The sequence below is a fragment of the Bidens hawaiensis genome, unplaced genomic scaffold (genome assembly GCF_021521415.1).
Source record: "Bidens hawaiensis isolate Kalapana, Puna unplaced genomic scaffold, B.hawaiensis_p1.1 tig00009970_1, whole genome shotgun sequence".
NCBI classification, from domain to species: Eukaryota; Viridiplantae; Streptophyta; class Magnoliopsida; order Asterales; family Asteraceae; genus Bidens; species Bidens hawaiensis.
The window spans coordinates 342,527-357,938 of NW_027491757.1; the positions used below are offsets into that span (position 1 = coordinate 342,527).

Here is a 15,412-nt window from a genome sequence, read left to right on the forward strand (position 1 = left end):
GTGAATGCCGTCACCAGTGTTGGATAGTTTTAACCGTTCGACGCGCGGTTGTTGATAGGTTAGTGTTCATCTTCCTTTCATGATTCGTGCGGATAGACCGGCACTTTCATTTAATGGAATAATTGAACTCCTTCAACTGACCTGCGTGAAGGTTTGCCTGTTGAGGATAAGTTAACCTTTGAACGTGGCTGATAATAGGTGTGAAGTTTTGCTTCCTCTTTCGTGATTGTGCGGGTAGACCCGTCACTTGCACTTAGTAGGATGGCATAACTTTACCCATATCTGACCTGCGTATAGGTTTACCTTTTCCTCTTAAGAATTTTGAACTGTCCCACGCGCGGTTGTTGATAGGTTGGTGCAGTTCCCTCGAATGATTCATGCGGATAGACCAGCACTTTCATATGGTAACTTTTTTCTCCTTCAACTGACCTGCGTGAAGGTTTATCATGCTTTTTGGGTTCGTGCGGGTAGGACCGCCTTCCCATGCAATGACGTTTTTTGTAATTATGCTGTGAAAACCGGCATATTAGTGTGTACAAAAGTATAAATGTAAATCATCAGCTTCGACGTTTGAAAGAGAATCATTTCCATTAGAAGTGGCTCTTGGCCTTTTCTGTACAAATTGGAATTGATTACATGCAAACTGTGTAATTGAACTCCCTTCCATGTTGGGACAGGAGTGCCATCGAGCCGACACGCACCTGTTTCGGGATCTCGTTCTTTACGCAGCATGTAGTCTCCATATTGAAGCTGATTTTTTATTCATGTTTACCCCAGCCATGGTTCCACACGCACCTGCCTGCTTAGCTTTTATTTCGCCACGAGGTGTGCGAGCGTCCCATCTCTGACGAATGTTTCGACCATGTCTTTTACGTCTATGCATTCTTCAGTGTTGTGGCCTTTTGTTCTGTGATAGTCACAGTACTTGCTCCGATCAGCATCGTGACGATGTCGGATTACTGGAGGCTTTGGCCATGGGAGCTCTTCAGTAGCAAATATGTCAGTGACGCTTTTGGTAAGTGGCGTCCATCTGGAGTTCCGGTGCAGCTTTACATTATCCCTTTCACCCAATCGGTGCTGTAAGCCGGATGAGGTGTCAAAGTTTACCCTTGACTGCCAAATGCCTTGCTTCCGTTTTTTGTTCAATCGGGCGGTGAGGACGTTGTCCTCTCTCGTCCTCTGGGTGTAAAGGTTTGTGCTCTGCGGAAGGTCTCTACCCAGTTGCTTCTCCGTTTCCGCATAGCGTTTAGCTGCTGTCATGATGCCATCCCATGTGGATGGCATTCCATCTTTACCCGTTAGGGTGCGGATAAGCTCTGGGTCCTGCGCGCCCTGGATGAAGGCTGCGCGAACAAGATCCTCGCTGATATTGCCCAAACTTAACTTCTTTGAGTTGAAGCGAGTGATGAAGTTTGGCAGAGATTCATCTTCTTCCCGTATGCATTTGAGGATTGTCCATTGCTCCTCGGTATACTTTCGCTGCTGGCTGAAGTGTTGGCTAAACTTCTGCTGGAAGTCTGCCCAGTCGTAAATGTGGTTAACCGGTAAACGATCAAACCAAACCCTAGCAGCCCCCACCAGCGTCATTTGAAACATGTAACACCACGTGGGTTCCGTCCAGTTGCTGACGGTTGCCCCTGCTATGAACCTGTTCAAATGGTCGTCTGGGTCGGACATACCATCATAAGTGCCTATGTTAGGCATTTGTTTGGCACTTTTTGGGGCAATTGCTTCCGCAATGTCCCTTGCAAATTTGGACGTTCCCGCATTTGCAACGTTCGGTCTGTACATTTTGGAGAAGTCTCGTGAACTTCCACCTGTGCTTTTTGGTTTGAAGGTTTGTCCAAAATGCCTTCTCGGTTGGGAGTCCGTTTCCTTACGCTTCCCTTTTGCCCTATGGCGAGGGTTCGCGTCGGAGTCGGATTCCTCCGAGTCATTGTCCAAGTATTCATCGAATTCGTCGGCTTGTTGGACGGAACGCAAGCGTTCGTCCAACTCAGCTTGGAATTCCTTTTGTCGTGCCTCCGCCCATGCCTTGACTTCATCGAGAGTTTGGCGGGGGAGTCTTGTTCGTTTTTTAAACTGGGTATCGGTGAATCCCCGTGGGCGATTATTTACTGCACTTGCCCCAGCTTGGGTAACTGGGGTAGTGTTCGTAAAATTTACTTCACTTGCCCCGGCTTGGGTAACCGGGGTAGTGTTTGTAAAAACTGTGTTGCCGGTATTCCCTCCAGTAGCTGGGGTTGTGGTTACCGGAGTTTCTTTAACCATCTTTCTAGAAGTTTGAAAAAACTGGAGAAAAATGAAGTTCTAGCTTTATGCACGGATGGCGCCAATGAAGAAACACCAGTCCGACCCCGGGCAGATTACTGGTAACCTGGGGGTTGGAGAGCTGTTTCCCACGAGGGGTTAGACCCTTGGAAGATGGTTCTTCTGATAACCTGCAAAACAGACACCGTGAGCTCGTCACTGAGAAGGGGGGGTTCCTCCTTGTGACCACCCTCCGGCGTGAGAATCAGACTAGATTGCTCTTTAAATATAAAAGTATATTAAGAGATTGCTAGAGCAGATATCAGGTATAATTGATGATAATATGATAAGATGAGATGGTCATACCATTTGGGGTATTTATAGCCGAAGGTAGGTTTCCAAGGGGTTTAGCCGGCCCAACACGCTACCAACTGTAACCTATGCACGTGCCCTGCCTGTGAGTGGTGGATAGGTAGCGGCTGACACAGAGCAGGCGTGTCGTGCACTCTTCCTCTTCTGCCAACAACAGGCTAGGCACGTGGTATGGCAGGAGTTGGTGGGTAGGCGGCGGCTATTGGTCACAGTGCTGTGGCGTGCTGTCTGCCATGCTGCTGTCAGCGAGCTGTCGCATTCTTGGTCAGATCTTTTGTCTGTACCTCGTCAGGTATCACACAAAAGATCCTCCATCATACGGACTGGCTCATTTAGGCGGGAGTTTTCCCCCTCCCGCCTTTGCTCATTCCTTCAGGTGACACTGGGGAGAGTTAAGTGCCTAGTGCGTGTAGCCATGCTGCGCGGGTGGCCTTCCCTCATGGCTTGTATCCGAGGCTGCGGGAACAGGCGGAGTCCTTCACCATGGGAGGCATTTCCTGCGGGACCAGCTTGCATACTGCGCGTAAGGACGTCACTTCTCTGAGCATAGTTGGTCCTGCGGATCCAGTTGGTCTCTGCGCAGACGTCTCTGTTTAAGGTGAGTCTTGCGGGTCCAACTGGGCTCTGCTGGGACCTACCTCTTCATGCATGAACCATCCCCTATATATATATATAGGAGAAGTATAGTTTGAAAACTCTCTTGAGTTGAGAAAACCCATGAAAACCCTATATAACATAGTTTTTTTTTTCATACATGTAATATATGTTGTTACATTTAATACAAAACATCGAAAACATAAAAAAAATGCTTTGCTATTTTTTTTTACATTTTTTTAGTAATTTTTATATATGTTTTCATGAGAGAGAAAATGTAAATAAACTTTTACATTTTTTATTAACTTTAAGTGTGTACCACAAGATTTAATCTTTAATTAAAAATATGTTGTTGAGAATGAGTTCTAGAGTTTCACAACTCAAGTGGGTTTTTATAATGGAAACCCACTTGAGTTGTGAAAACCCGCGAAAACCCTATGTAACATCGTTTTTTTGTTACATGTAATATATGTTGTAATATTTAATACCAAACATCGAAACATAAAAAAAAATGTTTTACTATTTTTTAACATTATTTTACTAATTTTTATAGGAGAGAGAAAAAGTTATATTTATATTTATATTTTTTATTCACTTTAATTATGGACCATAAGATTTAAACATTAATTAAAAACATGTTGTTGAGAATGAGTTTATAGAGTTTTCACAACTCAAATGAGTTTTCATTTTATACTTAGCATATATATATATATCATACAAAGAATTCATTAATTTACCTTCATCTTCAAGTTCAAAAGGAATGTTATACTTAGAATGTGAAATTATATTACACTTTTGTAGGGTTTTCTCAAATCATCCAAAATCTTCAACCATTGAAGTCTACATGTGCTTTAATACTATCAACATATTTTATGGGTTTCTCATAAAACTTCTAAATATAACTTTTCATATGAAAAAAAATAACATACTTTTTGTTTCAATCATAAAAGCCTGTTAAAATTTAAACTTAAAAAAAGTAAAAAAATCTCTTCATCAATACTTGTTTAATAAAGAAAAAATGGGATGCCACCAAACATGCAAGGACCAACCAACTAACGCTCATTATTGGGGTTCACTTGAATTAATTAACTATACTAAATAGTACTTTGTTTTAATTAAAAATTAAGAAGCCTAACACGACTTTGACTTAAGATTAAATATTATAAAGTCTTATTTCAATTTTCGTATATATAATTTCACAACCATTTGGTTGGTACATCTTTTCTAATATGAATACAATAAGATTACGCCCAACGAAAACGATAGTTGAAAAGAAGTATTTTTACAGCATATGAATATATATCTTTATATATTTCAAAATTTGGTTTCATACATCTTACTTTACAAAATGAAAACAAAGATTTGTTGATTCCTAGCCTGTGACTTGGATTTCGACTTGCAATTCTAATTACCGAGAACCTTAAGTCTAGAAATTTGAAGAGCCTAAAGTCCGCTTTTGAAGAGCCTAATAAACAAGAACGTTGAATCTAGAGATTTTAAGCAATTAAACGAGTATCAAAACCTAGTCGATTTTTTTTTAAATCAAGTGGGTATCGAAAAAAAAAGTGATTCCAAGCAATTCGGCATGTACCTTAGTTTTGTTTGCTTTAGAATGTTGAACTTTTTATTGAAATAAACTTTATACTGCTGTGAAAAATATATATGAATAAATTAGTTGAAGATAGGCCGGATAACAAAAATGTATGATCTTACTATGAAGACAAGTGGTAATGTTAGGTATCTTAGTTGATAATTAATCTGTTTTATACATAATTTTTAAAACTAATTGTATTTTATTCATTGCTTAATAAATACAAACCTTGGCTGCTTCGTGTCAAGAAAGTCGAACCACCAAAATAAAACAATGCGAAACTTCGAATCACTGAAGTTAAATCCCCTAAAAATACGTAATATATTGGATTTTAAATTATTTATTTTGTACCAGATGCCTGTATAGTTATATTATTAAATAATTATAAATTTTATAATCCAGTTTTCGTTACTGTAAGAAGGAATCAAACCTTTCTTTTTCGTAAACAAAATAATAATAATAATAATAATAATAATAATAATAATAATAATAATAATAATAATAATAATAATAATAATAATAATGTGGAAGCACGATATTGTAAACATACAACTAGATAATGAGTTTAAAGACATAAATTAACAATTAAATTAAAAAATCAAATTCATGCGTATTTTACTAAATTTCGGAGAAAATCTTTATTGACGAAATTGAAGTCCTTAAATATGGAATCTAACTTCTTGAGATTTTTCCTTTTACAGTTTATGAGGCTCGTAACTTCACTTGTAACCCGAGTTATACCATTTTTGTATTGTAGTGTTTTCTACCCCCTTATCCTCTATATAGCTGCTGGAGTCGATTAACTTTTGAACCTGCTTCGTATGTGTATGTATATTTAGTGAAAAATAAAAATAAAGTTTGTCATCCTACATAGCCATATACGCTAGGTTGGTTGGTGTATCATTATTACTTATTAATTTATTTTCTTTCATGTTACGTACATTACAATAATTGAAGTATATTTAAAATGGAAAATTGATTCAGACCGTGAAGGAACAAAATCAAAGCAGCTATATAACAAAGTTCCTATAGCAACCACTCAATCATTGCATCTCCCATATGGCCGTATCTTAGTTTTAACATATCTTACGTATATATGCATATATATGTACATGCATGTGTGTGTCTAAAAACTTGTCATTAGTTCCTAAAATGCTACAACTATATGTCTCTCTTTTGTTCCACATTTTATATCTCATGCTCTCCATAACATCGGTTTGTACCGCAAACTCTAACATCTATATTCAATGCTCTCAACTCAACTTCACCTCAATGGATCCTTACGAGTCGAATGTCAACTCACTATTCACTTCCTTAGTCGACTCTGCCTCTATGTACAACTTCAACAAATTCGAAACCTCCCCACAAAGCGACGGTGTGTATGGCCTCTTCCAATGTAGAGGCGACCTTAGCTCTCCTGATTGCGAAGACTGTGTGGCCAATGCCACGAGCCAACTCAGGACAGCGTGTCCTATGTCTACGGGTGGTGAAATACAATTAGAAGGATGTTATGTAAAGTACAATAACTCATCGTTTTTTGGGGTCCAAGAGAAAGTGGAGGTGTGTAGAAGATGTGGCCCTTCGATAGGCTATAATTCAGATGTCTTGAACCGTATAGATGGTGCATTGGCATACCTCGTTGGTGGGAGCGGACAATACTTTCGTGGGGGTGATTTTGGGAGCATACAAGGTGTGGCACAATGTGTACAAGATTTGAGTTTGAGTGATTGTCAAGATTGTCTTTCAGAGGCATTTGGACGGTTGAGAACCGAGTGTGAGACCTCGACTTGGGGTGATGTACCTCGGAAAATGTTATATATGATATGCTGATCAGGGTAAGCTTGTGTTATATTATATTTATGTAGCATACTAGCATTAACATATTAGTTTGGCATGAAATGATGTAGGTAATATGAATCTTGCAAGCAATGGTAACTCTAGTTCCAATAAAGACAACATATTGAAATGGCTTGGCTATATTCTTGCTGCCGTAGTTGGTGCGAGTAGTTTGACTTTTGCTGCCAAAAACTGCTGCAATATAAACGGTACATTCTCTCATATTATAAAGATTATGCCACAAACTATCCATTAATGATTAAAAAGGTCAACTATTTCCTTAAATCTATAGTGTAATGAAGGATACTTATGTGTCTTCTGTTAATTAATGAAGATTATCATTTTCTTTATTTTCATATTATTAAATTAGGTTAGAGCCCGTGTTTTACACGGGTGAAAAATAAAAATATAATGAAAATAAAAACATATTATATGTATTACGTAAATTCAATTGTTTCATATAATAATTTTTATTTAAGTTTTTGATATGTTATGCACTATAATTTTAAGTTGAAAACTAAATCTTGATGTTTGATTTATTTCAAATAAAACATTCATACCGATATTGTTATATTAAATACTATGTGTATAAAAATGATATATATAACAAAATGTTGTCACATATTTAAAAACTAAATTTACAAAGACTAAGGTTCTGCTGTAAAAAAAAGTAAATAAAAATATATTATATTTTAAAATAAAGAGAGAAACAATGAACAATCTTAAATGGTTGTGTTAAATAGATAAGAGAAGACAATGCCATATTATGAATTATGAAAATGTTAACAATTAAATATAATTTTGGTTAATACTTAAAGAAAAATCACATTTATATATATTAAGTCAAGAAATCAAAAACAATTACCATTTTAGTGGAGTTGGTAAGTACATTTGGTTTGAAACATGAGGTCTTCTGTTTGAAACCCGCATCACACAATTATATATTTTTCAAAATTTTATAAAGCCTTGCGGGTCATGGGTTATAATAGGAAAACCGGTCATGGGTCATAATATAATAGGAAATAGTGACATGACATCTACTTGGAATCCTATGTGGAGTGTCTAGTTAAATGTCATGTGGACAACTTGTGTTGGTTTAATAGTATAGTTAGATTAGATGATTTTCATTTGGTACACTATAACGGGAATATTCCCAAAATGGACCTACTTTAAAAAATATTTCATTTTTGACCCACAAACTTTTTAAAATTTTAAAAATGTCCCCATCAAACTCATCTTTAATTATGTGTTAGAAAGTATAACACGTCTTTTACGACGTGTTATACTAACACGTCGTCAAAGATGTGCTAGACTTCCTATCACACGGTCAAAGATAAGTTAGGCCTCAAAACACATGGTCAACAGTGTGTTAGCATCCATACACATAGTCAAAGACATGTTAGCCTTTTGTTTGTATTTTTTCAATATTACTATAACTAATTTTATTTATATTTTATAACTTTTAATATATAAAGTTTTATATTATTTCGAATATACCGACGAGACATGCTTATTTTTATCTATGGACAGACATAAACTTACTCAAACTCAAGTTGTGCCAAATTAATATTGAAATGTTCAATAAAATTTGATCTTGCACGGTTTAAAATAAAATTTATGTCAACATGTAGATAAAAATAAGCATAATCACGTCAATCTATCATACTTTACACCATCTTTCATTTGCTTATAACTTTTGTGAATCCCATCCCTCAGTCTACAATAAAGTAAAAAAATTGAAGAAAGATTTGGAAGGGGCCAAGAAAGAAGCAGAATTGGCCAAATCCGAAGCAAAATCAGCCAAGGAAAAAGCAGAAAAGGTCGAGAAAAAAGCAAAAGAAAAGAAAAATGATAAACCACCGCCGATATACTATCCTTGTCCACCACCAATGCCAATGCCGCCCCCATGTCCTTACATGGTACATTCGAACCCGAATACATGTTATTCCTTGTAAAAATATCCCTACAAAATGAAAGCAGGCAAAAGTCCTTATCCAAGGGTTGAGGAATGTACAAAGAACTACCCACTTTTTACTATCATTCACTCATGATTTGTGTTGTGCCATTCTCAACCTATTACTGTATTCTGATCTTGTACCTTCACCTATGAAGTTTATTGAATAAAAGCACACAAACCTGCCAAACAAGTGGACATAATTGTATAAAATTCAACACTAGCTAGTTTATAAATAATAGTATCACTTACAAAACCATATTACATAAAATGCGGATTTTGTGACCTTATCCCTTGAAAAGATGACTCATAATGTACAGAATATGTACATGCATATTGTTAGATTACGGTGGTGATCAATCAAAATTTTATTTAGAAAAATTGGAATTTAATAATCCAAACTTTTTGTTATTGACCAATAATAATCCCAACTTTGACTATTCCCACAAATGGTCCCAAATTTAAAAAAGTTGGCTCTCAATGGTCACCAGTTAAAAAAAACCTAATGGCGTTAAGTTTATTCCGAATTTCAAACTGATTTTTAGGGCTTTTGATTGGAAGGAGGATACGAGCCGATTAGCGTAAAAATTAGCTCGAAATGATGCTTCAAATGGCTTGATTAGTGCTTCAAATCGGGTGTTTTGAATTTAAAATTAACAAAAATTAAGCTGTTTGGAATATCGTTTCGAGCTAAGTTTTACATCAATCGACTCATATCTTTCTTCCGATCAAAAGCCCTAAAAATTAGTTTGAAATTTGGATAAAGCTTAACGCCGTTAGGTTTTTTTTAACGGGGGACCATTGAGAGCCAACTTTTTAAATTTGGGACCACTGTCGTTTCGAGCTAAGTTTTACATCAATCGACTCGTATCTTTCTTCCGATCAAAAGCCCTAAAAATCAGTTTGAAATTCGGAAAAAACTTAACGCCGTTAGGTTTTTTTTAACGGGGGACCATTGAGAGCCAACTTTTTAAATTTGGGACCATTGGTAGGAATAAACAGAGTTGGGATTATTATCGGCCAATAACAGAAAGTTGGGAATATTAAAATCCAAATTTCCTTTTATTTATTAAAACCGGTTTATTAAATATGACAAATAATAATTAATCCAATTAATTAATAGATGTGCAGCAGAATTTAAACGAGTAATCATCACCAAAACAAAACCTGACAGGATCCGGTTACAAAACCATATGAGTACAGTAAACAGGGCCAGCTCTGAGAAAACAACAACAAAAAAAAAATTGAGCCGAAGGCGAAAATTTTTTGGGCCTTAAAATAAAGGAGTATTTTGTTGGATTTAAACAATTTAATTTTGATATGGGCTTACTTGGTTATAATTTAGGTTGTGTAAAAAACTTTTGTATAAAAATAGGATTAAACATGTAAAATGAGACTAGAACCCATAATCTTTTGGTTATGAGTAATACCCCTTTGCCACAAGACCAAATTAGTGGTTATGTAACTGAGTTTAAACATTAAATTTACATATTGTTTTAATAAAAATACATATAATTTTTTTTTCAAAAAAAAAAAAAAAACTCGGGCCTAGCTGGGTATCGGGCCTGTGGCCGTTGACTACCCAGCCACACCTTATGGTCAGCCATGTAAGTGAGGGAACTTATTTGGCTTATAAACTCAACATCAGTTGCCCATACAACCGATGTGAGACAAGCCCCATACCTTGCAATGGTTTTAGTGCATAACAATACACTCTCCTTAAGTCCAACGTCCTCGTTGGTCATGACTGGCTCATTCCAAGCCACTACTCTGAGTCCTCGTGGGTCACGACCATATTGATCACGGCTGGCTTCATCTAGGCCACCACTACGAGGTTGACTCGGATACCAATGTTACATGTCAAACAGAAGAACCCAAAAGATTAGTCTGATAGGTAAGGGAACTCATTTGGCTTATAGACTCTACATCAGTTGCCCATACAACTAATGTGAGACAAGTCTCATATGCTTTGCAATGGTTTGAGTATGTAACAATATTATATATATATATATATATATATATATATAAAAGCTTAAACTTATGTATTCTCACCAACATTCGTGTTGGCAAACTTTATTTTTATACATGCTACAGGTTCAAGTATTTGATATTATCAAGATCGAAGTAGCTAGTTTAGCCTTAGGGTATTATTCAAAAATATAAATGTATGATGTAATTGATTCAGTTATTGTAATTGTGTACTTGTTTTAATGTTAATGAATTAAGTAACTGTTGTCGCTTTAATTAGTGTCTTTTGAGATACTGTGTGATCAATACGTTACACCTCAGCATGTTCCGCCGCCTTTGGTCGGGTGTGACACTATGTGCACCACATCGAGTTTTTTTTATTTTACTTTTTTAATTTTTTTTGGGAAAACAATAATAACATATAAGAATGAAGAAAGGAAAAATATATTGAAAATATATATATATATTTTAATTAAAAATATTTCTTTATTAGGTTTTTAGCTCTCCCCACATAAAGAGTTCTCTGTTAATCATGTCTTTGTATATAAACAAAATAAAGGAGGATTGACCTTTTCGTAAGGCTAAAGGGTATGGATCAATGGGCACTCCCCACTGGTCTGATGTGATAGCCCCTTCATTCAAATGAGACTAGTGAACACAGCTCCTCTTCCTCATTTCAGTAGTGACCTGAGGTCACTAACCATGGTCACGCGAGTCAGTGGACTATAAAAAATTTATATTTTGTTTCTTTTTTCTTTTTCAATTATTTATAATTTTAAATAATGGAATGTTAGAGAATGATTAAAAATGAGATGAATGATCAATACTCCTAATTAAATGATGATACGAAATGATAAATAAAACTGACATGGCACAAACATGACGAATGAGAGAACTAGTCAAATGAGTCATGGCCTTTATCCTAAGCAACTAAGTATGAACCTCTCGTTTCTTCGTGTGAAGGAATCAAACAACCAAGTAAATCCAAAAACTGAAGGTTCGAAAAATTGAAGTCAACTAAGTTGGAACCCACCTAAAAACCTAGTATATATAGTGGGTTTTTATGATATTTTGTTTTGTAGCATAAGTTTATATTATTAAATATTCAAAATTTGGTTGATAAGAAAACAATCTAACCATATTTATAATGCTAAGAGAAAACAATTCATAGGTTGATAAGTTAGATGTGGTTAGATTGTTTTCTTAACGGGTGGGGTGGTTTAAAAACCATAATTTGTAACCATCAATCACGGTGTGTCACATCACTCCATTACTTTCCATCACTAGTGATGGAATTTTTGTGGGGATGGTGGTGTGATGGAATTTTTTTTATTATTTTATTTTTTTTGCAATAAATACTAAAACAAGGTTAAATTAAATAAAAAATAAAACAAGATTAAATAAATATTACAAAGATAAATAAATTAAAAAAACCGACAAAAAAAAACATACGGCGCTTCCCAACCCCACTTTTCGCATAGCTCGCGTTTGCGTTGAAGTAGGATCGATCTAAAGGGTTCGCTAAAATGTTCGTGCGGTTGTACGATGAATGTTAAATCGGCGTTTTTTTGGTTTTCATTCAAATGGTTGATATACGCCTCGTCACGTTTTAATTTTGAAGCAAGAGCTAGTTGCTTTCGCTCCTTCGTCTCAACCATTTCCGCCAACTTAGCCGACTTGTATTCGTTGAAGTCCTCGGTCACCGTTTCCTTTCCTAATCTTGACGATTCCCCACTTTTCTTGCGATGCGGCCGTGTGGGTGTGTCTTCGTCGTGATCGTCTCCGAGTTGATCGTTCAAGTTCATGTTCGGCGTGTTGCTTGACAAGCTGTCGGTAGACATTGTGTAGTTCCCGGAATCGGAAGTTTTTGATCTTTTTGAAGAAGATCCTTTTTTCCTTGGAGCCGTCGGTCCGTCCATGTCGACCCTGGGAACCGGTTCCCACTTCGGGTGGTGTCTCGCAATCTCCCACGCATCCAAGTGGGGAAAAGATTTATGTCGGAAAATCTTGATATAATTGCTCAAGGCGTTCTTTATGATAGTTGCCTCGCTCGCTCTGCTTTGTGGAGCTCGGCTCTACAAAACATTTCGAAAAATATATATATATCAAAATTGTAAAAATAAAGTAATAAATTATAAAAAAAATTTAACTAATAAATTTAAAAAAATAATTACCAATTGGATGTAGCAAGCATTAAATTTTGACATTTTTCTATTCAAATCTCCCCACTTGGAAGTCATTTGATCCATGTTTCGATCGGTTGCACCGGGAAGGTTTTCGAAATGTGCAATAACACGTCTCCATAACAACTCTCGTTTTTGTTTGTTTCCGTTTTTTTTTTGTTTCGGAGGCGTGTAAATAAGCCTTGGTCAAGGTGACCTCCTCCGCGGACAACCAAGGTCTACGGACGATGGCATCCTCCTCCGCGGGTTCATCTTCATCCACATCGTCGTCTTCATCACGAAAAGCACGTGCAAATTGATGTATAACATTGTTATCCTCTAAAGGATCGAAGGACGTTTGTGACGGTTGAGATTGAAACGTTTCAAAAGGATTATTTTGAAATATTTGGCTAGAAAAAGGTGGAATAAACGGTTGGTTTTGATACGGTGTCGATGAAAACGGTGAATTAAATGTTTGAGATTGAAATGGTTGGTTTTGGAACGGTTGTGGTTGAAAAGATTGTTGTTGAAAAGGTTGCCAAGATTTTGTCGAACCTTTGGTCGGGATTGGGTTTTCTTTGAATTCGAGCCACGTTTCTTTGAACCTTCCATTTGTGTGATGTTAGAATGTTGTTTGTAGTAGATGATTTGAGTTAGATTTGAGTTGAATTTGAAGATGGATTTGATTATATTTATATAGGTTAATTAAGTTTTTTTTTTATCTCCTCTCAACGGTCACATGCTCCAACGGTCGGAATTGAGTGCGTGATGGCCATCACGCGTGATGGGAGGACCGGTGGCGGTGTTCCCGTAACCATCACGCATGATGGCCACGCTATAACGGACGACCCCCACCAGCCTAATAGTGATATGCTATTTATCCTTTACAAAAACAATATGGATTTAAAATTCTTGTAAATATAAGATTAGATGTGCTTTAGGTGTAATGTTGTTAAAAACATTGCCTTTTCTTTTAACACTTGATAAGAAAATAATTATCATAACAAAAAATATTTAACACTACTCCGCAGTTATTATCATAGACGCACAGTTCCGGTGATAATATATATCGACAATCAACATATTTGAAGAAAAAGTCAAAAGAAACATATAAAATGGTAAAATAAATAAAAAGTCGATTTGGTATTATTTGCATGACGTTTTGCCGATGGAACATTCGTCGGTAACATGAATGATCAATTTTCAGTATTCCATCATTAGTCCATTAACAAAATTTTTTCGCTAATTCTTTTTACTAAAATACAACAATGCGTTGCTATATGCATTGGTAACTCGTTACTGCATATCCCATTGGTGGTGATCCCTTGATAAAATTTGTCAAAACTCCTATTACCCGTGAGGCCGTGACCTAGTAATGAGTATCACTACGACACCACCAGATTATGTGGTACGTTCGATAGACTTCCTACAGGTTTAAATAAAAGTCATCTGTATGTATATACTTGAACGTGATACTTCTATCTTCTCATATATTTTTTATTTAGTATATGTTATTATCTTTGTTAGGCATATATTATTATAGGTCAGGTTACTCGTAAGTTTGTCTTCTGTCACGCTAATTATATATATATTAAAAATCAAATAATAATTATCTCACAACAAGTACTATTTATGAATAGTAACTATAATAAACCAATTAGTTTATGGCATGTGTGTAAAGTTTTCCATTTCAAGTTTGTTCCAATCAACTCAATGAAAAACTCTTTTGTTCCAATCATATCATTGAAGTTTTTTTATTGTTTCAATCATAGATTTTTTACCTGAATAGCAGGTACTCAATTTTTCAGTCAAAAGTTTATAATCCTTTGAGGGATTTTATTCTATGTAAATAAAGTATAGAATGAGTAAAATAAGGGTCTTTTAGGTTCTTTATTGATTTTATTAAGTTTGATTTAGTAGATTATAAAGAGATAACTTTGGGGGGGAACAGGCACACTTGGAGAGCGCAGTACAACGGAGAGTTGTATGCTGCGTTCGGGAAGGATGAATCGCTCTCGAAAAGGAATCTATTGATTCTCACCCAATTGGTTGGACCATAGGTGCGATGATTTACTTCACGGGCGAGGTCTCTAGTTCAAGTCCAGGATGGCCTAGCTGCGCCAAGGAAAAGAATAGAAGAAGCGTTTGACTCCTTCATGCATGCTATCTAAGTGTTTTTTTATTTTTTAATATTTTGATTTTGCATAATAACTTTTAAAGGTTGAGAAAATTAGTAAAAAATGTGAAATATAATTTTAAAATTCCGAAAAATTGCAAAAAAAAAAATCAAAAATTGCAATAAAATTGCGAAAATTTAAAAAAATTGCAAAAATGTTCAAAAGTTTTTTTGAAAATTGCAAAAAACCACCACTTTCTTTATAAATATTACAGCCTTTTATAAACAATACTAAATTTTTAACAAAAATTTGAAAACTTACGATCCTTTTAATTATATTGTTATATAATTAATATGACTAAGTAATGATAAAATTTCAACTTTACCATATCAAAATAACCAAACTATACAAAAGCATCTAGAATGCTCAAACGATCAAAATATACCAAAAACCTTAACATGTCAAAATAAACCAAAATAAATCCAAACGATTCTGATATGCCCAAATGGGTCAAAATACACCAAAAGACCCCACAAACATAGACGAAATACACTAAAAATGCGTCCAA

The 15,412-nt window shown here is 35.6% G+C and overlaps 1 pseudogene; it reads left to right on the forward strand.

The window, feature by feature from the left end:
* The first annotated feature begins 5,920 nt into the window (after positions 1-5,920).
* LOC143533990 (plasmodesmata-located protein 6 pseudogene) lies at positions 5,921-6,629 on the forward strand (annotated as a pseudogene).
* Positions 6,630-15,412: the final 8,783 nt, after the last annotated feature.